The sequence below is a fragment of the Natator depressus genome, chromosome 4, assembly GCF_965152275.1.
Source record: "Natator depressus isolate rNatDep1 chromosome 4, rNatDep2.hap1, whole genome shotgun sequence".
Lineage (NCBI taxonomy): Eukaryota > Metazoa > Chordata > Testudines > Cheloniidae > Natator > Natator depressus.
Genome location: NC_134237.1, coordinates 83,934,052 through 83,958,803, shown reverse-complemented (window position 1 = coordinate 83,958,803; position 24,752 = coordinate 83,934,052). Strand labels below are relative to the sequence as shown.

At 40.9% G+C, this 24,752-nt stretch overlaps 1 protein-coding gene across 3 annotated transcripts in view; it reads right to left on the bottom strand.

The window, feature by feature from the left end:
- MTUS1 (microtubule associated scaffold protein 1) overlaps positions 1–24,752 on the bottom strand; it is a 190,351-nt gene that overhangs the window by 153,076 nt on the left and 12,523 nt on the right. The gene's annotated exons all lie outside the window — the stretch shown is intronic.

Below are 24,752 nucleotides of genomic sequence, written 5' to 3'. Positions count from 1 at the left end.
CATGCAAGTTAGCTGAACCAGAATACAATACTAGACATTTCATAGGCTGCTTAGCCGTCAAAAAATCTGTAATTTTTACAAATGGAAATCCTTTTGCCTTAAAAAGTAATCAAATTAAAATGTTCAACAGCCCTACCAGATAAACATTCCAGAGTATCTGCTAACAAAAAGGTAACTTCTTAAACAAGTAAATCTGGATTATAACCTTCATTTCCACCCCCCGCACAACTCCAGTACCCCTCCTGCATTTAACGGGGGAGACAAAGTGTCAAGTAGCTGTCCACAATGTGTCAATATTTTCTGAAACTGAAAAGCAGCTGTGTGGTAACTGGAAGCCAGAAAACAAAACTGAGTAACTCAGGAATCAGTAAAAAGAAAAAGGAGTACTTGTGGCACCTTAGAGACTAACCAATTTATTTGAGCGTAAGCTTTCGTGAGCTACACCTCACTGCATCCGATGAAGTGAGCTGTAGCTCACAAAAGCTTACGCTCAAATAAATTGGTTAGTCTTTAAGGTGCCACAAGTCCTCCTTTTTCTTTTTGCGAATACAGACTAACACGGCTGCTACTCCGAAATCAGGAATCAGTGAAAATGTTGCCTATACACATCCTTCATTTTTATTATTCTGCATTTAAAATGATCAGCTGTTTAAAGCTGTACTAGGTGTGCCTCCTCTGCTGAAAATTCATACAGCTGATGAATATTTTGGTAGAGTCATCAACGGTTAATATTTCTCAACAAGTAGCTGGAGATTTCTGAACCACCACGAGGCTCTCTCTTAAGGAGACCTGCATCCTAGTTTTTTATAGGATGTCCCAAACTTTTTACAATGCCCTAAGCATCCTGTTTTTCCCATATCAAGAAAATATTCTGGCTTTTTGTAATTGCGTGTTTGAGACATACGTCTGTGCCCACAAAGTATTTTATACCTCCCTGTTTCACTCTCATGTAGTGAGAGCACATTTCATATCAATCACTGTTCAGGTCAAAACTTGTCAACCAGTACTGCAATGAGCTATAAGTGTCTCCCAACCTAATCAGTGTAAAATGCCTGCTATGAGGAAAAGGGAGGAGACTAGTATATAGAAGTCCTTGTGACCTTCCTTTCTCACCTTTTTATAGTCACCATAAGCACAGAGGAGCAAAGCAATGAACAGAGGGGCACTGAGAAGAGGCTCTATTCATAAGGCCCTACTGGTAGGACCCTATTCATAACGCTTTTAAGAATTGCTGTATGCAAGTGCAAGTTTCTATAGGATACTGAAGGTCACCTGAGTTAGCATGAGTTGCAACTATATACCCTTCCCCCCCCCCCCCACAGACAATCAAAGTGTTTACATATAAACAAACTTGGCCAGCTACATTGCTGTGTTTTGTACTAACAGAAAAAAAGTGTTGAACACACCCTCCTTTTTGACAGACATGACTTGGGGGCAGTCCTGATGTGCATCAAGTATTGCACAGCCATTGAGAGCATAAACAGTATTAATGTAAAATGAGAAGATCGCTGCGGTGCTTATATAATCCATTAAAAAAGCTGTGTCAAGAACGTTAAGGTTACATACCTGTCACAGTCACTTGAGTCAAATGGTTAAATTAATGTTGCATACATAAACTTAAGTTTTCTCAGTGTGTAAATTGTACTACAGCCCTGTGTTGTGACTACATTGTAGTCTAGATTACAGACTTACGTGACCATGCTGACCTAAATTCTTGGCATCTATCATCGTGTAGTATGAGTAGCAGTCTATAAGAGACCTCGCATAAAATAGCTACAGTGAATTAGGCAAGGGCTACCCCCCCCCCCGCATAATTTGACAAGCTATAAAAACAGTTTTTATTCAAAATATAGCATGCAATCATGTAATTTAAGATAATACAGCAAAAGAACAAAGTTATTTCCTGATTTGAATGCTTACCTGTGCATGCAATCTTAACAATTTTAGATCTAGTTATGGATTTTTTTGTATCAATTTGACTAGAAACCAAAGGGGTCCACACTTTGGAAACAGAAGAAGTGGTCACTGCACAGTCAGTTAATCATGCATGCTAGTCCCCTCTGCCTTCCTGAGTAAGGTTGGTCAATTGTTGATGAATAGCCCTTTTACTGTTTACAGTAGTAACATTTATGTCCATGCACAAAGGATGCTTTTTAAATATTCATTCATCATATCAAAACTGGTTTTCCCACAATACCTCAGAAGACAATTTCATGGATACGTACCTACCCCTTCCAGCAAATTCTGATTAGAACTATTAAGAAGATTTACATTATTTTCCTATAAAAGTTTTCTTTCCACTCTCACTAGAGGCTGAGCTGTTTTCGCTGCAATGTTTAGTGAGAGTTGACACTCAGCTACAAGACTTCAAAGTTTTCAGACCAACAGCAGAGTTTGAATTGACTGAAAAGGTCATATCAGAAAGACATGGATAACCTTAATGACAGCGTTAACTAGTGCTTGCTATAAATATCTGCACAAAATTAGACAAGATATACTCCTAAAAATGCATTTGGTGAAGCATGTATGCATTTTATTTTACTGTCTTACTTTACAAGTGCACTAAGTGATTATTTTGCATTCTAACTTTATTAAACAGAAAATCTGCTGAACAATATAGCCAACGTATGACCATATCCAATTCAATCAGTTTAATGCTGAAGTCATAGGAAACAAGATTAAACAGCACACAAATCATTTCTGTATATTTGTGCAGAAAATAATTCTTTGAGATCCAATGCACCATTGAATGAAAAACTGTTTATTGAAAGGCAGACTATGATGAGTAGAGAAATTTAAAATGGAACACAAACAAACGAACAAACAAACCCACCAACCCTTGCATTCCTCATCAGAATGAGCCGGAGACCTTTTGAAGTTTTTCAGTTAAAAGCCAGAAACACCTACCACAAATGGCCAACAGCCTCGTGATTAGTATATTCACTAGGAATCTGAGACACCCACCTTCAAGTCCCTACTACAATAATATTTAATTATTTCCTGGTAAAAATGTTTAGTTGAAACTAGTACGTTCCCACAAAAAGTTTGTTTTCACAAATCTACATTTTTCATTTAAAAGAGTACACTGAGATTCCCATTCAACTTTGATGAGTTTGGCTCACTTGTAACAGTTACTTAAGACCATGTTCCAGGCCTTCAATAGCAGCTCCATTCATGTAGCAGTTGGTGTTACAAAATGGCAACTGATCAAATTTTCAAAGTAATAAATGTACAAATAGCACACATAACTGCTATATGTGGCCTACTGTAGATTTGTAAATTCTAGGGCCAGAAGGGACCAGTGTGATCATCTAGTCTGACTTCCCATGTAACAAACTGTAGAACTTGCCCATATAATTCTTAGAACACATGTTTTAGAAACACATCCAATCTTGATTTAAAAAGTTGCCAGTGATGGAGAATCCACCAAAACCCTTCATAAATTGTTCCCAGCCAATGGGAGCTGCGAAGCCAGTGCTCTGGGCGGAGACAGTGCGCAGAGCTGCCTGACCACGCTTCCGCCTAGCAGCTGAGCAAGGGGGAATGTCACCGCTTCCAGGGAGCCCCCCAGGTAAGCGCCACCCAAAGCCCACCTCATCTTGCCCTGTGCCCCAACCCCCTCCCATATCCAAACTCTGCTGCTGGCGGGGAGCTGCACAGGGGCCCCACACTGCCCCAGCACCAGCCGCTGCAGAAGTCATGGAGGTCACAGAAAGTCATGGAATCCGTGACAAACTCGCAGCCTTAAATATAAAATTTCTCTATTCCTACTTGTGATTCCCGGTTTATCTATCCCCAGACCACTTTAGTCCTTCAGCCACACTGTTGCATCGGGTCTCATGTTCAGCTGATTATTCACCTTGACCCCAGGTGTGTGTCTCATTTTTTTTTTTTTTTAAAAAAGGTCACTGCTTCCCAGGATAGAGTCCCCCATCCTGTAAGCACAGCCTGATTTATTTGTTCTCAAGTGTATGACTTCATATTTTGGCCATATTATAATGCATATTGTTTCCTTGTGCCCAGCTTACAGAGCAATCTAGATTGCTTGGTATCAGTGACGTGTTCTTTTCATTATTTACCTCTTCACCAATCTTTGTTACCAACAAACTAAAATGAGTAATAATTTTATGCTTTCTTCCAGGTCACTAATAAAAGTGGTAAATAGCATGGCACCAATGATCAGTCCCTGCAGGACCTGTTATGAGAAATGAGCCTACAAATTTACTCTAATAGTGAGCTCAATTGTAAAAAGTATGCAAAAGTTCATAAGATATCGCAACATATGTTGATGGGAAAAATATGAAAAGGAGAGAGACTAAATTAGTCTAAACAAAAAGACCCATGACTCAAGTACTGTGTTAAGATCATGCTTGGTAAATAAGACAGTGTGGGTCTTTAAAGAAAGACTTTGGGGGGGAGGGGGAGGAAGAGACTGAAGCTACCGGAGTGAGCTTCATCATCATGGCTGTAACCTCCACCATTTCCTGGGACCCTGGGCCTATGTCATCTTGATAATGAAAGATGTCCTGAGCAGACTGGGCCAGAGAAGGAGCCACATGACATCACCAACCCTACTAGGTCCAGCTGAAATCCCAACCATCACCTGAGATTCAATGGAATTGGACTTTAACAGCTCTAGCTCATCTCAACTAACTTCCCTCACCCCAGCCCCCGAAAGGACAGTTGCCACCATCTTTGATACTATATAAGACTTTTTAGAAAGTCTCTAGAGGGAAAAGGGAACAAGAAAGGGTAAAATGAAATACTTCAATATTTAACATTTTAAATCCTTTGTTTTTCCTTCTTTTCTATACTTTAATGAAAGGTTAAAAGGATTTTTAGTGGTGTTTGCGCCATGGTATTAAGCAGGCTAAGATCTCTGTATACCAGACCTTGTTTAACACTGTTTAATGTTGGATAGAACTCCGCCAGTGCCAGTCCCAAGCCCAGATCAAAAAGGAGAAGGGTTGATCAATGTGGCAGCTTCCTGTCACCATTAAAAATAAATAAAAAAAAAGTTCTAAACTACTTACATAACCCACATAAACCAAAAATCATGGCCTGAGGATGGAAAGCATTCAGATGCGCATATGACAGTGGATGACCAAATCCATTGGGAAGTCACCCACTTGATAGTACAAATTCTGACAGCCAAAAAGAATACATCCATAGCCACCTGGAATGTATGACTGCTACATAGTGCAGGAAAATTAGCACAGCTAATCAAAGAAATTGATAGATATAAAATTGACATATTAGGACTTTGTGAAGTTAGATGGAAAGATCAAGGTATGATACTATCAGGAGAAAAAACAAAGTTATACCACAATGGTTTACCTCCTTGTTATGTGAGATTTTAATACCCAGATCAGAAATGAAAGAAGAGGTTGGGAAACAGTCATCGGCCCACAGACAACAGCACAAGACTTCTTGAATTTTGTGCCGAAAAACATTCTTCCAATACACAAAAAGACATGGATTTCACCAGATGGACTATGTTTTCCACCTCTGACTAACATCAGTGTTGGACACGAGTATTCAGAGGAGCAGATATAGGGCGCAATCGCTATTTGCTGAAAACAAACATCAAATTGAAGTTTAAAGCGCTCAAAAAGAACAGACTCAGATTATTCAATACACAGAAACTACAAGATTGCAGGATACAAAAAAAAGCCAGCCATTAGCTTTTATGTAAGTGTTGGGAGGCACAGGCAAAGATCAGGCACAAGCACTTTGTTTTCCTCTATTTTCAAAGAAACATTCTACACCCATCTCTTTCAACCAGTGGTTCATTAATGGAGAAAGGCGGCTAACAAGTTTTGGTTCTCACGAGACAGCTGTCTTTTTACTCACATAGGAGCTGATAGCTTCTTTGTCTCTCTCTTTTTCCACTCTCCATTTTTTGGAATGTCTTCTATCTTAAAAACGTTGTGTTTAAACTCGGAAAAAATTACTGCGTCATTTTTGCCTTGAAGGACATTTCTAATTCGGTCTTTTCAGTTTCTTTAATGCAACTCTTTCCCTATTGATTTTTCCCTTGAATAGTGTCAAGTTTGTCGGAATACTTGATCTATCCTAACTCCTTCTCAACTATCTCTTCCTGCCCCAATCACCTGGTTCTTTCCACTCCCCAGTCTTCTACTTATCACAAAATTCCTCCAAACACTCCTCATTTACTTCTCATCCTATCCAAGGTCAGTCAGTACTTCTTGTTTTTCCTTTTGGATGAGGAGAGGGCCTATAGAGAGCCTCCATCAGGAGAAGGGGTCCCTATGTCTTCAACAAAAGCCAGACCGGAGGCATTGTCTAAGGACCCCTCTTCTATGGAGAGTCAGGGGAAGGAGAGCAGCAACAAGGATCTCTCCTCTGGCTGAGGCCCTACAAAGTATGAAGGATGTCTGAAAACATGCTCAGCTCCCACTCACATGGCAGAGCTCCCCAGTGAAGAGGAAGTGACTGCAGGGACACTTCTTGCACTCGTTTGATGACATATGCTCCTCAACAGGTGGGAGCTCCTGCCTGCTACAAGTCGCAAACCAGCTGATTGCCGCAGGCAGGAGGCGGGGAGAGCAGGGGGAAGACGCTGATCCGCGGGCGGGGTGTAGGGAAGTTGATAGGGGGCTGCCAGCCTGTGTAATACCTGTATTCATTTACTTGTTTAAAATGTATATAATGCCTTTTGTCTGCGAAAAAATATTCCCTGGAACCTAACCCCCCTATTTACATTAATTCTTATGGGGAAATTAGATTTGCTTAACATTGTCATAAATATAAAGAGAAGGGTAACCTCCTTTCTGTACACAGTGCTATAAAATCCCTCCTGGCCAGAGGCAACATCCTGTTACCTGTGAAGGGTTAAGAAGCTCAGATAACCTGGCTGGCACCTGACCCAAACGACCAATAAGGGGACAAGATACTTTCAAATCTTGGGGAAGGAAGGCTTTTGTTTTGTGCTCTTTGTTTTACGTGTTTGATCTCTCTTGGGACAGAGAGGCCAGACAGAAATCCATCTTCTCCAACCCATCCTAATCCAAGTCTCCAATATTGCAACCAGTATAGGTAAGCCAAGCAAGGCGGATTAGTTTATCTTTTGTTTTATGTGTTAAGAAGGAGGTTTATTCCTGTTTTCTGTAACTTTAAGAATTTGCCCAGAGGGGGATCCTCTGTGTTTTGAATCTGAATACCCTGAAAGTATTTTCCATCCTGATTTTACAGAGATGATTTTTACCTTTTTTTTTTTTTTAAAATAAAATCCTTCTTTTAAGAACCTGACTGATTTTTCCATTGTTCCAAGATCCAGGGGTTTGGGTCTTTGATGATTTTGTAACAAATTGGTTAGGATATTATTCTCAACCCTCCCCAGGAAATGGGGTGTGTAGGGCTTAGGGGGATATTTTGGAGGAAGATGTCTTCAAGTGGTCTCTTTCCCTGTTCTTTGTTTAAAATGCTTGGTGGTGGCGGCAGCATACTGTTCAAGGACAAGGCAAAGTTTGTACCTTGGGGAAGTTTTTAACCTAAGCTGCTAAGGATAAGCTTATGGGGTCTTTCATGTGGGTCCCCACATCTGTACCCTAGAGTTCAGAGTGGGGAAGGAAACAAGTCATATTTTTCAGGAACATAAAGCTTCAAAAACAGACTCCAACGAGAAACTGCTGAGCTTGAATTAATATGCAAACTAGATAACATTAACTTGGGTTTGAATAGAGACTGGGAGTGGCTGGGTCATTACACATATTGAATCTATTTCCCTATGTTAAGTATCCTCACACCTTCTTGTCAACTGTCTAAATGGGCCATCTTGATTTTCACTACAGAAGTTTTTTTTTCTCCTGCTGATAATAGCTCATTTTAATTAATTAGCCTCTTACAGTTTGTATGCCAACTTCCACCTTCTCTGTATATATCCATAACCATCTTCTTACTATATGTTCCATTCTAGGCATCCGATGAAGTGGGCCGTAGCCCACGAAAGCTTATGCTCTAATAAATTTGTTAGTGTCTAAGGTGCCACAAGTACTCCTGTTCTTTTTGCGGATACAGACTAACACGACTGCTACTCTGAAACCTGTTAAGTGAGGAGTTACTGTACTAAGAAGATACAAGTTGCATTCTGAGAGCAAGAAAATAAGCACTCTTCTTACCATAATTCATACACACTGGAAGAAGCAACAGTCCAGCATGACTGACCCCAACTAAATTGCCAATATGATTAACAGGTGACAGCTCTCTGACATCTCTTTGGTTAGCCTTTCCCAGGCTATAAGAAACGGAGCCTCAGTTAGCTTTCATCCCCACTCCCAAGTCAAGCAGATGGTAAGTAATTCACCCATGTGCAGCAACTGGATTCAGTGAAATCCTTGTAACTTTATGCCATTTGCTTGCTGATGGCAATGCGGTCCACATTTTACTAATCCTTGGAAGACCTTATGAGGTGTATATTAGTTTAAAACATGCCTTTCTACGACATGATTGCACCAGCTAGACTTCCCAGGCTTATGAATAAAATGCCGAGTTATAAGCAGCAGTAGTATGTGATTGTTTGGATGACATGGATATCCTTAAGTAACCCTTTGTTTACCTACCAACTTTTAAAGTGACCGATGACTAGGGTGACCAGATGTCCAGATATTATTGGGACCATCCCGATATTAGGGGCTGTATTATATACATATGAAGTTATTCCTCCCGCCCACCACCACTGCCACCACTCCCCCCCGCAAGGGGCACATTTTTTCCCAACACTTGCTATCTGGTCACCCTACTGATGACAAAAAAAGTGTCCCAGGCCAGATCAACCCGGCCAGACATGCCATTGCCCAAAAAATTAAGAAAAGTGAGTTTATTAGGAAGTGGTTGAGTGAAGTCAGAAAGAGATGAAAGATTCTCCTATTCCTACTACTAGAAGAAACTCAATTCTGTATTAATAGCAACAAGGTGTTAATACTCCACATTTCACCATTGCTGCATCCTTTACAGACCTGAGACAGGAGGAAGTTAAGTAGAATTAAAATTTGACATTTCTATCCTAAGGTATATAGGATTTAGTTTCTTTCATACACACCATATTGTCCAAGCTATTCTGTGAGTCATTTGAAGGCTTCCTGTATCTGAGCTACTCACTCCTTGGAACAGCATTCATACAGGTGAAAGATTGCTCAGGTTTCAGGCAGCAAGACTCAAATGTTGAATGTCTGGATAAGAGTACTCTGATAAATGAGATCCAAAAGCCTGGAGGAAACGAGAATCTGGGCCAGAGCACTACTGTTGCTTGGTCCTGAATTATCTTCCTAGCCACGTTGGACATGAGAGAAAAAGGGGAACATATCAGCAGAAAGCCTGGCCAGAGAACTGACAGTGTTCAACTTTCCATGCAAACAATGGGAGGAAAGCTTTGCTAACTTCCTGATGGATCAGGTAAGCAAGGGGGCCTGCCTAAGGGAGGAACCGCTTGTTAGCCAAGTGAGGATCTTCTGATCTTATTCCCATTCCCCTGCTTACAGGGCATGTCAGCTTAGCCAGGTGACCTGAATTTTTGCCCTGGATATAGACAGCCTTGACTGAAATGTATCACTTTCTACAACCTACTGCCATAGGGCACATGAGTCACAGCTCCAAACAATTAGACCCTGAGTTGCTGATGCTGTTTTGCTGCCTCCTAGCCTCCACTCAGTTTGTGGTTCCAGGAGTCCCAGGAAAATGAGGGTTCCGGTTTCTTTGGCAGCTTCTAGGGCTCTACTGTCTGTCTTGCTATAGTGGAAGCGCTGGGAGGTAGGCAGAGGAGTGGGGACATGGCGCGCTGGGGAGGGGAGCTTGGCTGCCAGTGGGTGCAGAGCACCCGCTAATTTTTCCCTGTGGGTGCTCCAGCCCTGGAGCACCCATGGAGCCGGTGCCTACTGCTTCTCCTGATATCTTCAATAAGCCGTACTCACCTACATTTGCCAGGGGTATTTCTTGCTGCTTTCTGCAGCACTGAAGGTGGTCTTGGTGTCAGGATCAGGCTCCCTGCCCATCTCACTCCCACACTGCTGCAGTACCCACGGACCAGCAGTTATGCACCTCTGCTGGGGACGCTGGCAGAGACTTTGCAAGTGGGGAGGCTACAGCCCAGGAATACTGACTCCTCTGCTAGACAGCACTACTTCCTGACCCTGGCTTCCCTCCCGCCCTGTCAGCTGCAAATTCCTGACAGCAGGGGCTCACTCACTTGTACAGTGCGTGGCCCTGGGGATGTCTCTCTCAGTTGGGTGCTACTGTAATACAACTTTATTAAATGATTGCAAAACAATGTTGCTATGTATCCAGTTTATCACATGGATATGGCCTCCACATACATGGGGTATGCCACTGCATACATACAGAGAAGCTAAGAGTTGGAGAACATCAGTGAATCACGAGCACAGAGGAAGGCTGGACTTTCCCTTCTCAGTCTGGGCAGAGAATGTCCAGAGCCAAATACAAGGACTACGCTCATGGTGCTTATGATCAAACAAAGGCACTAAGGCATCAGTTAAGAAACAAGAGCAAAACCAACAAGTGAGAAATCCATTGTGTGATAATGTGCAGAGATTCTGTGGCACAATCAAGCAGGTGTCTGGACAGATAGAGCCCCCCATGTTTGCCAAATTTTCCTAGTTTCTGTTCAGACTCCTGGTGTCCAGGAGGTTTTCCTCCCAGTAGCTCCAGAGTCTCCACATGGGAGCAGCCAGTGCCCAGCCTCTGTGCTACTCACATGTCTGTGTTGTTCGTGCTCAGTGCTTCTCTCCAAGATGGGGAAGGACACAATGCCCGACGCTGGTTCACTGCAACAGATCTGCATGGCACTGCATGTGCAGAGTATGGGATAGGCAAGCAAAGCCCTCCAAGAGCCTAGCACCAGGCAGCAGAAGCCCCACTGCTGGGCCAGGCCATGCCAGGCTCCTGCCACCTCCACCAGGACACCATGCTGCCCTGATTAATCCAGCCCCACCCACTGCCCTGCTGGCTTCCTCCCGTGACCGCCCCTGAGTGTGCGGAGCTCCTTGCATGCCTCAGAGCAGCTGGGACTCTGGCATCCTGCTGCACGCAAGCTTGGTGCCAGCTCCAGCTGGGCTCACATGGGTTCGGAGGGGATGTCAGCTAGGGAACTGGAGAGGAGAGAGACACTTGACCCTTCAGTGCAGCTCCAACACATGCAGCCCCATCCATTTGCTCTACCAGACACAGCCTGTGCAAGGAAAGCAGATTGGGCCCACGCTCAAGTACTGGAGTCATCAGGAGGCCCTGTCCAGCAGCCGCCAGTGTGCATGAGTGAATCTTTCCACTGCCTTCTTGACCCTGACCCTTGAGTGCAGCCCTGTCTGCTTTCCCTACGCATCACTGAAGGGCCAGGGTCAGCAGGGAAGTGGAAAGATCTACCTGTGTGTGTACTGGCTCCCTGCTGTTGAAATAGAGGATAAAAGACACCTCTTACTGATTTAGTACAAGACAGGCAATTTTTTATTTAGGGCGACATCCCTTGTAATAGGGGACTTGGCAACCCTATGTAACAGTAGGGTGATCCTCAATATTTACACACCTGCTGGGGGCAGATGGGGGAATGTACCTGCTTCAGTGAGCTTGGCCTATTGCATTCTGCCACATTGCTGGGGAGGTATTGAGAAAACACGCGAGCAGCGTCTTGGAGTGAACATTCTATTGGGATACAGAGGACAGTTATTAGAGACTGTTTATAGACTGCAGCGAACATCATTACACTGGTTACACTCTGGTCACTATTCAAAAACAAAAAAAACGACTGTTCTTCACAAGTATGAGAACCTTAGAATCTGACTTATGACTCCAGGAGCTGGGGCCTTATATGCAGGCATATAGTGTGTATTCCTTAATCCAACCTATCCTCTACATTGCTAGCTCATGTAACAAGTGACAGTCAAACATCCTCATTTAGAAAGGGATTATAGATCCTTGCAACATTTTCCAGTTTTTTCTCAGCACCTCCTCAGTCTTATCCAGATTGAGAATCAGTCAGTGAGCTGTAAGGATTCTCTAGTCTTCCCAAAACCTGGGCCAGACACAGATCACTAGCAAATAATGTTTTGAGCATAAAAATGTGATTCTGTTGCATATTCAGGTGGGAGTATTGTACATTCAAACTCCCTCACATCACATCTGAAGTGTTCATTTCAGTCAGGACGGTCTTTTGTTAAGTATTTATACATTGCCTAGCACAATAGGGTGCTGGTCTATGACAGACTCCTAGGCACTACTGCAATACAAATACTATTAATACTGTATTAAGTAAAGCACACACTTACCAAGTTTCTCTTTGGACATGTTCGGTATTCTGATTAAAAGCAGATCAGAGATCACACTTTTTACACTGATAGGGTTATTAAAGTGGCTTTAAAGATTGCTTGAAATTTTCTGGAGCATGAAGAAAATACGACTGACCAGTTTTAACCAGATTTCTCTCACACTCCATTTAAAAGCAGTAGTTCAATAGTTCTCCCATACCTTAAAAAAGGGGAGCATATCACACTAGCTTTTGCCATCACATCAGCCAGCTTCACAGGATACAATGCATCAGCCAACATACAGTAAATCAGTTCCAATTTCCTTAGTTGTTTTCCTAGTGGGACATGTTTTTATTAACAAAAGCCACTAATACTTAGTTTTAACTGTTTGCTTCATTTCATAATGTTTTCCAGGGTCTTAAATGCACTGTAGCATTAAGTGACAGTCAGACACAGAAGTTTGTAAGTTTCCTCTCTTGAGAAAACTACAATAATCAATATGGTGCCTGAAATATTAACCTTGTTTTGTATTCAAGCACATAATTCAAGAAATGGAAGTATAGTCTCTGCTAACCACAGAAGACAAACAGCAAGAGATGTACACCTCACTTCACATTTATAGCACAATCAGCTTTAAGAGCTATGTTTTTAGGCTTGGGAAACTGCTCATGCTTTTCAGAACACATCATAATTCCTCCCACATGAAAGAGACAAAACCCATAAGTTACTTGCCAGAGTTATCAGAACACTGGGTTTTTAAAGGAGAAGTTGTCATCAGATTCGGGTATTTGCCAAAAGCTCTGCTCAGTAACACGCAAGCTGCTACTAGAGTAGGAAAAATCCAAATGCCAGACTGCATAGGAAGTCCTCTCATAAGTTTTCTGTTTTCAAAGATCAACTCAGCCATGCAGCAATAAAAGAGCTCAGCTTAGTGACTTTTTCAAACTAAAGAATGTTCCTTGAACTCTCAACACTGCATCATAGACTAGGTTGCCAAGCATCTCATGACTTTAAGAAAAGATACTTGTACACAGACATTCATCTGTAGCACTTCAAGTTCCATAGCTTATTTACAGTGAAAGACAAGGAGTTCAATATGACAAAGTGAGCAACTGGTTAGCCTATCAGTATCCAATAGGAGAATGGGAGGGACTTAGACTAAATTAGCTTTCCCTCATAGTGATTTCTTGAGAACTTGATCAGTCAGAATGTAAGACAACAAGGAAACTCAATGATGGGGGTGGGGAGAAGAGATATTCTTTAGTTTGGATATTAGTTTCTCAAAACTTTAGAATTTCCAGAATTGAATGTGAAATCTTAAAGGAAGAGGCATTTAAATTTTGACAGACTTTCTAAATAGTTGAGATAGTAAATTGAAAACTAGTGTTTTTACATAGTTGTAGGCTTATGTGTGTCAGACAACAAAGCACAGGGGAGTTCAGAAATTTGTTATCTGAGTTAGTAACTTTACCCTTAACTTTTCTGAACACTGAAATCTCTCTCGTGATAGCGAATTCTTTTTCCATTGTTGGCAACTGAAGAACTTTACCACTCCATTATTTGATTTATCCCCTAAAAAGCTGTTTTTTCAGCATATAAAAAAAATCTTTCACTAGAAACAAAGCTGGAAAATGAATGGTTTTATAACAACTTGTGCCAACACACCTTTGCACACCAGCATCATTGCTCTCAGCACAGCTTTGGAAGTGGTTACTGCTGCCACAGACTCAGATGGAACATAAAACACTGTTTTGGGGCCCAGAAAAGAAGCGTGTGTGCACTCTCCAAGTCTCTGTAATAGAAGAAGTTTAATCTCTTATATTGCACCCAACTTGCAGGGTAGCTGTACAAGTCTTGTAAATTTCACGGCAATCAGCAGCAGCTCAGCATGGAGCAGTTTAATTCTAGTCCACCTCCAGATGGAAGGATGGATTCGTAATATGGTGGAAAAAAAAAACACCTGGTGACTGAAGCCTGGAAATGAGAATTCCTTAGCTCCAGCAGGACAGAAATGCCTACATAGCCAGCTGGGCAAAATTTTGACTGCAACTTTTTTGAAACAAAACACAGATCCGGCGATACCATTTTGCTGAATTGCTTCAGTGGAAAAGAAAAACCTAAAAATTCAAGTGTTTTGATTCAAAATGATTTTTCATTTCGAACTTTTCTTTAATTGTTTAAATAAGTCTAAAAAACCCAGTATTTTGTTTCAGGTCAAATTAAATGTTATGTATTAAAAAAAGTACAGTACTATAAGCAGCAAGTCTGTCTCTGCCTCACAAAGGAACCCAGAGCATGGAGCTTTCATAAAACTTGACTGGAGGCTTACCTCCACTAGATTCTTTAACCATATTGTAAAGAGCTCTAGAAAAACTGATTATATACATATAGATTAATAATACATATATTCTTACTAACCAAAGCGCTTTACAACTCTTTTTAGAAATTTCGTCAGTTTATCAATAGGGATCAGTCTGCTCAACTCATGAACCCCATGGTTTCACCTGTGTCTTCTGGAAGTTTGTTTAGTCTCACTCCTAGTATGTAATAAATACCTGGAAATCCTTACAGTCCTGACAAAAGTAGACTGCTTCTGTAATACAAAAATACATTCACCTACTTCCCTCCCTCAAGCATGCAATCTCAGCTCCTTAGTTAGTCCGACCCAGAAATAGTATTGATGTGGACATCTCCGCTAATAAACCTTTTGGTATCAAGAAACCTCAAGGTATTTGCAGCTATACTCTATTGCACATTATTAGAAAAATGAGATCCCTCCTCAGAGAATTGTGCTCTAGTAAGATACGGACTTTTCTTGTACAGGAAAAGCTTTCACACTAAGTACATATACAAGAGAAGCACCAAGGATAGGTATTTAGAAGCTGATCACCCTTTTAGCATACTCAGAGGACGACAACTCTTTAGCCAGCAAGCCAGAATCTTTAACCAGGTTCTTTGAATATTAACTGACACTGAACAAGTAGTTTACAAATATAGTACATTAACTTTTTATTACAACTTTGTCTTTAAAAGGCTTTAAGAGAAGCCTTAGAGGCCAGTCTGCTGATACAAAAGCTCAGGCCTCCACTTTTCTGTGCTTGATTGGAAAGGAACAGGAATAAACACTGGATAGCAGTGTGCTAAGCAAAGCCAGGCCAACACATGGAGCGTTAAAACTCCAATATGTCACCAGATGAAGAAAATGGTGGAAGGGAAGCTGATGCTTTGGCAGACGTTTTCCAAGCATATGACATACAGCCCAAGTAGTTACAGCATTCAAAGCACAATACCTGTGAATAATAGGAATCATCTGCTGCCTGTTGTCACATTGTGCTCCTTCACTGAGGCCAAAAGACAAGGAGAGATAGAAGGGAGCCAAATAATAAGGCAAGTCCATCTGCAGCAGGGAATAAGATTATTCATTTTGTCCATTTCAGAGTAACAGCCGTGTTAGTCTGTATTCATAAAAAGAAAAGGAGTACTTGTGGCACCTATGCATCCGATGAAGTGAGCTGTAGCTCACGAAAGCTCATGCTCAAATAAACTGGTTAGTCTCTAAGGTGCCACAAGTACTCTTTTTCTTTTTTCATTTTGTCCAATGTGTTGATAGTGGCGGGTTATCCTCACAGCCACAGATTCACATAATATGTTAGCAAGTACCATTGCCGCCTCCAAGACTGACCCAGTGCGTGTTCAACAGAGTCAATAGTTTGACCACCCCCATGAGTAGGCGTACTCTTCCCATGCTTGCAGCTCTTGGAGTACTCCTTAACTTCAGTATTAGAACCTGGGGGTGATCCCAGCAGTATTTGGCTCTTCTGCATCCTCACAGGAAGGATCTGTTAGGTCAGGACAGGACTCTCCAACTGTCTTCCGTATGTATTAATGAAGCTATTTCTCAAAGCAACCACTTGCCCCATATCATGGTGCAGTGAGTTGGAAGGCTCCTTTATTAGTATACACCCCACTATGATTAAGCATCATGTGGTTTTGTCTCCAGGAAATACACACCGAGTGTATACGAGCCAATACTGAAACCATCGCCTCTGTGCAAAGTGTAGTCTTTTTACTGATATGTCCTTCCATCACATCATCCCCTTCCTTATTTGTTTCATCCACCTTTTGTATCTTGTCAAGAGACTGAATTGTGTACTTTTGGGCAGGTTCTGCATTACTTATTCACCTAGCACAATAGAACCTTGAACAAGGTCAGGGCTACTTTTATTTGATATTCCCCATAGCGTTTGGGACCAGCGATACATTGCAGCAGTGTACTGGGTTTTCTGTACCCAGTAAAACTTATGAGAATCCAAAAGACTAAAAACTAAGTGCAACTGAACAGCATGTTTTCATTGTCCAAATTAAGACTAAACTGATCTCTCACTTTCCGTTAATTCCTTAAGTGTAAATTAATTTTAGTCTAAAATAGAATTCCTTAAATAGAATTTTGAACCTGACCCTATCCCTTAAAAATTCAAGTCTTATAAATGAAACCTGTCGTCAATTGAGGCATTTGGTTGCCCTGTGGCATACAGAGTAATCCTCCTACTGCTAGCCAGTAAGGCACCCAACGTCAGGCTTAGATTTTTCTGTATAATTTAGTAGTTTGATATGGATTTTAACCCCTCCCTCCCCCCCAACATTACAACTGGAAAACACAGGCCCGACTTATACAGGATCACTTTCACCTTGTTTGAATATAGGTCCTGAACATAAGCCAGCTAAAGAACGTGTCTATTTTTAAATATAGTTCAGCTACAGGAATAATCTGATACCTCATGTTCCCAATGTTTGCTGACAAGGGGTTTGAGGGTTAAAGTACAGGAAGACACACACCACCAACTTGATATTTTGACTTTTAGTGTAAAACATATCACAGAACTTTCCACTCAGCCTCCAAGTCATTACCAGTCCAAATTCTAAGGGTAGTTTTTGGAATATCTTGGTGTCAAGTACACTGCTGTAGAAGTCTCAGCCACGAAGTGATTCAACAATTTGAATTACTCTAGAAGACATCTAGACCTGACCTATCGAAGCTGGAGTTTAAAAGTCCCACTGACATCCTAGTTTTCACATAGGTCAGATTTATATTGCCATTGGATGGGCATACCTCTTTCCAATTAGCACCAACAGCTGCAGTCGAACACTAATGAACAACTTCTTTGATTCTGTGCGTTCTGCAATTGCTTTTAGCATTTAGATGACAAGATAATGGTTTTAAAATACAGTATCTGTTGAAAAAACAACATTGGGCACTAACAGCTGACTAGCTCAGAACACCTAGATATAACAGCATGCATTGACCATGTACCGCTTATGTTCATATACCTACAAAATGTAGGTTCTTCCCTTTGCCTACACTATCTGAGTTTTTATTGCAAGTGCTGACACAGGAGCAAACAAAAAACCTCCACATATAAATTGCCCCTGTATCAGCATCTCATACACAGTATGGAACCTTCAAGCCATCGATAGAATAACCACTACCTGTGGGTGGAATCTCTCTAGTCGGTTTATGACCAGAAAGATTAAGCTCACCAGTACAGTTTTCTTTAGGCATATGTAGATTGAAAGTGTTCTAAAAATATTTTAAACTTGCTTTAGTGAAGTCAGTTAATGCTGGGACTAAATAATTGCACAGAATTGTTCATAGGAAAATATTTCTAGTAAAACAGAAATGAAGTGTTTGCATTAGTGTTTTTAAAGTACACTTCAGTTGGGGTAATATTTAAGTTTTTACTTTTCTTAGGCTTTTGACCTGGTGCCCATCACCACTTTACCCTGAACGAAATGTCAGATTCTCAACAAACAAAAAAAAAAAAAAAAAAAAAAAAAAAAGAGAGAGAGGAACTACTACTATGATTTAGAGTTTGACTTCATTTATATTAGAAGCCCCAGAAATAACCAAACCAGAGCAAAATCTACATTTTCCCTACCTTTATATTTTTGATTGGAGCAGAGGGGAAAGAAATAAGTACCGGGTAGTTTATATTCCTTTAAAAGTAATTGTAACAGTCACAGACTTCAGAGTGGCAGCCGTGTTAGTCTGTATCAGCAAAAAGAACCAGGAGTACTTGTGGCACCTTAGAGACTAACCAATTTATTTGGGCATAAGCTTTCGTGGGCTAAAACCTCTTCCTACCGTATTTTCCACTGCATGCATCCGATGAAGTGGGTTTTAGCCCACAAAAGCTTATGCCCAAATAAATTGGTTAGTCTCTAAGGTGCCACAAGTACTCCTCGTTCTAGTCACAGACTAGTATTCACAAGATAGCATTTTTTTTGGCACAGTTTACATTTTCATACCAGTGTCTTAGACACCACTCTCTAGGGCCTATAAATAGGTGATACAGTAAATGATGTGTTAATTCAGTGCTGGCCATTTGCAATATTCTCTCATTCTTTGGCTGAACTAGGCATGAGTTCAAGAGATTAATTTTGTTTAACAGCAGTCCAGAAGCATATCTAGTTGCTGAACATTAAATACAGAAACCATACAGTTTAATTAATGTTAATTGACAAGAGTTCATACTCTGGAATGTTTAAGTACATGATTATTGAAGAGATTTTAGTTACAGAATTTAGACATTACTTGGCTGTATTTTAGGGTTCTTTTTAAAAAGTCTCAGGATTAACTTCCATATCCACAAAAGGGCTCAGGAAACATTGCCAGTCACAAAGCAAGATGAGGAAAAAAGAATTGTGTCCCTTTTCTGGGCAGTGATAGGCATGCAGTGCTGATCTTTACATGGGTAGGTGGAGCACCTAGTCCATTTGAGGTAATAATGAAAAGGCTGATTGGATGTCCAGTCCCATTGTTAAAGCTTCCATCCCGTTCCCAGTGACAGGAACTAGTAGACACAGTGTCTAATTGGCAGGAAAACACTAATCCTGGGAGAGTTCAAGTTCATGGAAAGGATTGTTTAAAATTTCTGAAATCCTTACTATACTCCATGCTCACACTTATAGCACTTATTTGCATTGTCACTTGCAGAACACAGCATGTTTATTTACAGATTTACATGAGTGCCACCCTTTGTTACCTTGCTGCACAAGTCCACGGAGATGATGTATTACACGTTCACACTAAGTTACTAACCTTAAAAGAAAGGGAAATAGTTGCTTGAAAAAAATTGAACAGGAGTCCAGACCAAAGTACTTTCTTCCTGCAATCCTAACGCAATAACCGTGACCAAAAGCTTGAATACACTAGTTTGACAAGTTCTCTGTACAGAATTGTGTGCAGTCTGAAACACCTTTTAGTATTTTCCTAATAATGAATAAAGCAGACAAGGTCTATGTAATTGGCTCATTTCCTGACTTAATATTTCATTTATGAAAAGAAACCTACATACTCTCAACTACTGAAAGTGAAATAAAGTTGTGCAGGGCAAGTTACTTTTCCCCTGTAACATTTTTAACCCACATGATTACCCACTTAGCCTAGGTTGCTTTAAAATGGCAGTTGAGGATTTCGTCTTCAGCTTTCTTTAAAGTCGTTGGCTATACTTTAATTTGGCAAAGTTAGAACCAGTTTTACATTTGGTCACTTGCTGCCAAAGTAAAACAATACTAAAAAGCAACACTGCAACTGATTTTTTATTCCTGCCCTCTTTCTGAAGAGCAAAGATGCATGCTGCTTCACTACAGGAAGTTGGCATTCACTTGTTCTGCTTATTTATAAAATGAATAATACATAGTGGTAGCTTTACTCTGAAGTGAATCTATCAGGAACAAGCCCTAAATATAACTTGGGCTAGTACTATGGAATGACCTCCACAGAAACAAACAGACTTCTTATCAACAATACACATGCTATGAGAGTTTATGGAACAAAAAAGCCTGATTCTGATTCCACTGCAGTCAATGACAGAACTATGATTCACTAGGAGATCTTAAGCCATTAGTAACATATGAAAGCTTGCGTCCCTACCTACTTTGAGTTGAAAATATCCCATTTTAAAAAAAGAACGTTGCTATGTTTGGGGGGGCGGGGGTTAAAAAAAACAACCCAATGATCTGTATCAGTTTGGGGCCTGTCCACTTGACCAGTCTCAGATGATGAGGCAAGCTTTTGTGTTAGTATTTCTTATTAGTGTTACTAATCAAAAGAACTTAGCTCAGTTCATTGAATTAAATTCTCAGTCAAGTAGCTGGGGAACACATGAATTAATATGTGCCCATTTACAATCCATAAGTTTGCATGGACAGACGCACAAATGGTGCGCTTGTATAAATCCAATCTCCCCTAATGCATGTTGGTATACATTAGGTTCATGCGAGGATGGTACTGCACAAGTAATATTCCATTTAACTGCTCTATTAGGAAACAATGAATTGAGGCATACAGCATGATATGAACTATGGAATCTACTGAAATTATAAGAATCATGAGTAACCTTGAAACTAGAACATATAGAAAAGGGATTAATGCATTCTAATTATACAGCCATTATGGATAATACTTGATTCCATCAGAACACCAAGGAAACCCAAACTCACATGCATATTTCAAAAGGAAAAGAGGTCAACGAAGTTGTGGCCCACTCTGCCCATGTCTACTGTTCAATCCTATTATGTGAAGCCCATAATCTTATAATGAAGGTATAAGCCAGTAATAAAAAAGTATGTCTGTTTTTATATTCTACACTGCCAATCCAAATATTGGATGCACATTCCCCCCCCACCCCACCCCCCGAGTCCTGCCCCAGTGATTAGAGCAGTTTTGCCCTTCCCACAGAGCTACACCTTGTTTTAGTTCTGTTCCAGTGTCTTCAGCCAGCAGTTTCTCTATTATATTGTCAGTCACTGAATTAGGATGTTTTTCTTAACTGACCACAGTGCTTAACATTGCAAGTCGTGTATTCTGAAAACAAAGATTTCTTGGACTGAGTGACCCAAATGCTAAGATACTTTAAAATGAGCAGGAACTGTACAAAGCAGTTCAGGATTTATATTAAAGATTAAAACAAATGCTAGTGATAGTAAGATTAAGGGCGTTTAAGTGCTGTTGAAAGTCAAACTACACGACAAGGGAAAAATTGGTGTATATATTATTCTTCTCAAGTTGCACTGAAATCCCTGTTGTCAGTGACCGATAATGTTACTATACATTTGTCTGGACAGATTTAAAAAGAAAAGTAACTTAACTTCAATTTATTAATTTTACTCTCCCCAACGTGACATCAATGGAAAGGTCACAAATAGCACAATGCTTCAAGACCCTTAACAAGCAACTTGTCTTAAATTTAAAGATTCATATCCCTGGAATACAAGCAACGTATTGTGTCTGCTGACACAGTAGTTTCCCAAAAGGAATTAACAGCACCATTTTCCCCAAATCTTACTTTAAAGGTGAAGCTCCTAAACAAATATTCATAAATTTTCCATAAGCTATCTTTGCTTTGCCTATAAGAAGTGGCTTAATAAAAGATTATTGAAAAAAGCTACTGATAACGGATATTGAAGCTAGTTTGATGTTTGGACTGTTCATAGTTGGTTACCCAACTATTTTGTACTGTAGAAAAAAATAGATGATTGAATTAATCACAATGGTCAACAGTTACAATTTAATTTCAACCAAATGTGGAAATATCAAAACTGCTATAGTATTTTACTAAAACAGAAGTTTACAGAAGCTTAGATGCCTAAATACATACCAGCCTTATAACTGCATATTGTAATTCTATAATTCTTTTAACAAAAGTACACCCTTCTACTAGTCTGAGTCACATCCAATTTTATATTTAAATGGTAACTAAAGAATGCTCCCTTCTGTGCACTCAGTAAAAATTAACCTGGGTTAATAAAACTCCCAAGCCTTCAGGTACAGTTGCTACAAAGAGGGCCTTCAACTTATGATAGTGCGCTGTCTCCTCATCCCAGCACTCCAAATGACTTATCCTTGTAATTATCCATATATATGCCTATAAAGAAAAGGAGTACTTGTGGCACCTTAGAGACTAACCAATTTATTTGAGCATAAGCTTTCGTGAGCTACAGCTCACTTCATCGGATGCATACTGTGGAAAGTGTAGAAGATCTTTTTATACACATAAAGCATGAAAAAATACCTCCTCCCACCCCACTCTCCTGCTGGTAATAGCTTATCTAAAGTGACCACTCTCCTTACAATGTGTATGATAATCAAGGTGGGCCAATTCCAGCACAAATCCAGGGTTTAACAAGAAAGTCTGGGAAGCCCTCTACACCAACATTCCACACAAAGATGAACTACAGGCCGTCAAGAACACTATCCCCGATAATGTCACGGCTAACCTGGTGGCTGAACTTTGTGACTTTGTCCTTACTCATAACTATTTTACATTTGGGGACAATGTATACCTTCAGATCAGCGGCACTGCTATGGGAACCCGCATGGCCCCACAGTATGCCAACATTTTTATGGCTGACTTCCTCAGCTCTCGTCCCCTAACGCCCCTACTCTACTTGCGCTATATTGATGACATCTTCATCATCTGGACCCATGGAAAAGAAGCCCTTGAGGAATTCCACCATGATTTCAACAATTTCCATCCCACCATCAACCTCAGCCTGGTCCAGTCCACACAAGAGATCCACTTCCTGGACACTACAGTGCTAATAAATGATGGTCACATAAACACCACCCTATACCGGAAACCTACTGACCGCTATTCCTACCTACATGCCTCCAGCTTTCACCCTGACCACACCACACGATCCATTGTCTACAGCCAGGCTCTACGATACAACCACATTTGCTCCAACCCCTCAGACAGAGACAAACACCTATAAGATCTCTATCAAGGATTCTTACAACTACAATACCCACCTGCGGAAGTGAAGAAACGGATTGATAGAGCCAGAAGAGTACCCAGAAGTCACCTACTACAGGACAGGCCCAACAAAGGAAATAACAGAACGCCACTAGCCGTCACCTTCAGCCCCCAACTAAAACCCCTCCAACGCATTATTAAGGATCTACAACCTATCCTGAAGGATGACCCAACACTCTCACAAATCTTGGGAGACAGGCCAGTCCTTGCCTACAGACAGCCCCCCAACCTGAAGCAAATACTCACCAGCAACCACATACCACACAACAGAACCACTAACCCAGGAACCTATTCTTGCAACAAAGCCCGTTGCCAACTGTGCCCACATATCTATTCAGGGGACATCATCACAGGGCCTAATAACAACATCAGCCACACTATCAGAGGCTCGTTCACCTGCACATCCACCAATGTGATATATGCCATCATGTGCCAGCAATGCCCCTCTGCCATGTACATTGGTCAAACTAGACAGTCTCTACGTAAAAGAATAAATGGACACAAATCAGATGTCAAGAATTATAACATTCATAAACCAGTCGGAGAACACTTCAACCTCTCTGGTCACGCAATCACAGACATGAAGGTCGCTATCTTACAACAAAAAAACTTCAAATCCAGACTCCAGCGAGAAACTGCTGAATTGGAATTCATTTGCAAATTGGATACAATTAACTTGGGCTTGAATAGAGACTGGGAGTGGCTAAGTCATTATGCAAGGTAACCTATTTCCCCTTGTTTTTTCCTACCCCCCCCCCCCCAAGACGTTCTTGTTAAACCCTGGATTTGTGCTGGAAATGGCCCACCTTGATTATCATACACATTATAAGGAGAGTGGTCACTTTAGATAAGCTATTACCAGCAGGAGAGTGGGGTGGGAGGCGGTATTTTTTCATGCTTTATGTGTATAAAAAGATCTTCTACACTTTCCACAGTATGCATCCGATGAAGTGAGCTGTAGCTCACGAAAGCTTATGCTCAAATAAATTGGTTAGTCTCTAAGGTGCCACAAGTACTCCTTTTCTTTTTGCGAATACAGACTAACACGGCTGCTACTCTGAAACCTCTTCAACTAGACAACATAAATTTGCCAGTCCGTGGTACTGAAAGCAGCTGGCAAATCCAAAAGGTTCAATATAGATTTTGTTGAGGGATCACTGAACATCAGTTATTTCATACATCCTCCCAACAGCTTCCTGACTTCACTTCAAGCAGTCTCCTGCTTCCTTCTTTTTACAGCCTCTTTGTTAGCACAAGAGTTGCATCTGAAAGGCCGCATCCCACCTTCTTTGTTGGTGAAATATTAAGGTCAGATCAAGCATGGCAGGAGAATCTGGCTCTTGTGGGGGAAGGGGAGGAGAATGAGTCTTAAGTAAAACAAAAGGCTCTTCCATCATGATTAGTATTGGAAGCCAGGCTGAGTCACGTCGTTCTGTTGTTGGGAGTCTCAGCTACTAGTCTCAAGAGAAAAAAGAAAAGGAGTACTTGTGGCACCTTAGAGACTAACCAATTTATTTGAGCATAAGCTTTCGTGAGTTACAGCTCACTTCATCGGATGCATACTGTCATCCAGAGGGCCTCAAAGCATCTCGCTCAATCACATCTGAAATATAATGGTTTCAACAACAGTAGCTACTACACCATTGTAAATACAGAACAAAAA